The sequence below is a fragment of the Pinus tabuliformis genome, chromosome 7, assembly GCF_031772625.1.
Source record: "Pinus tabuliformis cultivar Carrire ecotype Pingquan chromosome 7, CPIR1, whole genome shotgun sequence".
Lineage (NCBI taxonomy): Eukaryota > Viridiplantae > Streptophyta > Pinopsida > Pinales > Pinaceae > Pinus > Pinus tabuliformis.
The window spans coordinates 707013446-707016793 of record NC_142293.1 but is presented as its reverse complement, the minus strand read 5'-3'; positions in this window follow the sequence as shown (position 1 = coordinate 707016793).

The following is a 3348-nucleotide window of genomic DNA, read 5'->3' as shown; positions in this document are numbered from 1 at the left end:
TAGATTGTTAGTAAGAATTCTACTAAGTAAAGAAACAAACTAACGAAAGCAAGCTATTTGTTGATGTTATTGCACAATCAAGCAGTTGTGAGAAAGAAACAGAGAGTGCTGAAGCACCTTTGGAAAAAAAACGAAAATAAAGATTGTGAAGAATCCATGATTGACTCGATTGTTGTACCAGACGAAGTGTTGGATCAAAAAAGAGGAAAACATCAAAGGTTATTGAAAAGTCAAATACGATAGAAGTTAATGCTGTTGGAGAAAATGAGCCAGTTAGCAATTTTGAACAACCGTGGACAATGTTTGTTCACAAGAAAGTGCAACCTGGATGGGTAGTTTATAACCCAGCTATCATGAGGCCTAGTTCTCCATTGGGCACTGCAAACCTAATAAAGATGATTTCTGTGAACGTGAATGGTTTGAGAGCCTTGTTGAAAAGGAAGGATTAGAACTCATTTTTGCACCTTGCTAAGAAGGAGAACTTTGATGTCTTATGTTTACAAGAGACCAAGTTGCAGGAAAGGATGTGGAGCAGATTAAACAATGCCTGTTGGATGGCTACGATAATAGTTTCTGGACTTGTAGTGTTTCCAAGCTTTGGTATGCAAGAACTGCTGTGATTTCTCAAGTCAAACCTGCGTATCTAAAATTTGGACTGGGAGATCTAGAACATGACAACTAAGATATGGAGCGTTGATTCTGGTCAAGTGTTAATCTAATCAGCAACCAGTGATGCTCACTAACCAGTGAGCATCAGGAAAATGGATATCCATCACAAGAAGTAGATGGCACAATCCTTGCTCAACAACCCATACAGACTCTGCAATTCAGCAACAAAAACAACACCAATGACATGCATCCCAAAATTCCCAACGACATTCCTGCTTTCTCCAAGAACAATAGGAGTTTAGAACAAAGCACGCTTAGAGACCTCATGATTTTTCTTTTGTCACATTGTAAATAATATTTTGTCATGATTACGAAAATAGAGAAATACCAAAAACATGTAATAATCATAAGAATATCAAAAGTTCTTAGGATTTGAAGAGTCATGCAGAAGGTGAAGGGTCACCTCTCCAATTGTATAATTGTCTTATCATGCCTCTAACCATTGTGGTTTTGGAACTTGAGTCTTCTAGCATAACTATTAGTACTTAGGTAGCTTTGAGCACTCTTGCTCTTAGCATAGTTTAGGTTGAGTTAAGGTGAAGCTAGGGGCTTATCTTGGAGATAATATGAGCAACTTGCATTCCACTATTGGATTTTATGGACCTGCTATACATGTACTTGGATTTGAAACATTATCAATAAGAAACTCTTCACTCTTGGCATAAATTCTCATGCATTCCTCTAATAGTTGTAATGGCTACCTTGTACTCCTATTATGTGTCCATGTATGCTTTCACATGGGTTGTATGTTAATGAAATCATTCATGGCTTATTGCTCTATGTCTGCTGGAATATTTGCTCTTTCATTCCACACTAACACTAGTAACCAATTGTGAACCAATTTGTAATTAACTTCTAGTACTTTCTCATTCATGTATGTTTTAGATGGTTTTAGTTAACTAACTCCTCTTGAGGCATACTTCTTCTTACTGTTCTGATGTTATATTCTTGTACTTTGGATTGTAAGTGTATCAATTATAGGCTGAATTCATCCTCATTCTCTAGGTACTTCATACTCCCCTCAAATTAGCATCTCTTCATTCAAGCCCAAGTGTAAACAAAAAAACATGGTGACAGTTGGGTGCACACATTGAATGGGACCCCTATCCAAAATGGTGTGAGGTCTAATAGGGAATTCACACTAGGGAGATCCCCTTATTGTTGGCAGTACATTTTTCCACGTCAACAAACCTGCCTAACTAAATGATCTTCATGTTGGTCTTCTTAGGGATCACATTGATGTTTTTGCACACAAAGGAGGGAATGCCATTAGAGGAAGCTCCAGAGTCTATTGGTGGACATTGTGATTGAAACTTTCAAATGTTAGAATAAAAGGTGGTATTTGCGACATAGAGTGTGTTGTGATACTTGCTATGCTTATAGTAGACTTACTATTATTAGAGTTATTCATAGGGATAAGAGTGACGACAAAAGTTTTCGGGGTTGCTGGGGATTGGTACCGAGTGTGAGAGGACTAAAAAGCTTTGAGAAGAAGTTCTCTCTACTATGGGATATTGTAGAAATCATACAATGAAATATTAGCCCTAGTTTTCTTCATGTGTTCAATAACATTATCTTTTAGGAGAGGGAGACTTAGCTTTCTAAGTAGGAGTCATGGAGTTGGTGGGTGGTGTAGAAGTTATGGTCTACTTGGTGTTCAACACTAGAATGTTTTTAGACTTGGACTTTTGCGTAGTACTAGAAGTAACCTTGGGGGTTGAGGTAGTAGATTTAAAAGAGGATGGGGGAGTAAGTAGCTGCCTTAAAAGGGATTTCCCCTTGGTAGGTGGAGTGACTTAATGGGAATGTCCTTTAATGTAGAGACTATAATTCTATAGGGCTATTTGAGTGATTGGTTGCTACCCAATACATTTCTAATCATTTGTGTCTTCGTGTCTAAAACCTAGTCCTAAAGGAACATAGCAAAGCCTTTGTTGGTATCTTATTTAGCTTGGCTAGGCTCCTCCACTGTTTCTGGGGAAAAGTTAGTGGACAAGGATTGTTGGTTGAGAATTTTATTAATAACCTAGGTCATTGAGCTAACCTACTATGAACAATTTTTTTTCCTTAAATGATTAGCTTAAAGGTATGATTTTTTCCCCATACCTAAGTTATCAACGTTTAGATTTAGATTTGAGTTATCAGTAGGTTTTGGTGGGTAGTTATTCCTCTTCTAGAATGCATGGAATGGCTTATACCTAAATGATATTTCTCCTAGATTTTTCTTTGGGTCGATTACTTCATTAGAGAGCTTATTGACAAGTTTCAACATGCTCTCCAGATTGGTGGGTTCCTTCTCAATAGGCTTACTGAGGGTTATAAGCTTCTTTCCATTTGCCTTAAGTTCTTATTTAAGGGTGTTTCTAGCCATGGAAATCATCCCCTTTTCATCTTTAATAACTTTTTCAAAATTCAATGATAGGGTATTCTTCTCAGTCCTCTTAATGAACATGACTATGGAGGGATGTAAATATGAAGTGTAGTACTCAATGGATAGAGGATATGTAGGGTGAGAATCATCAATAGTTTTGTTCAACAATGTGGTGAAGCACTGATTTAACTCTTTGAATTTCTCTTTTTTGTCTATCATAATGGAGATTGACTCTTTCAAAAGAGAAGTGGGTGTTTTCTCTTCACCAACTTTGCTAAGAAAAATAATTTCAAAGGCATCCAACCACT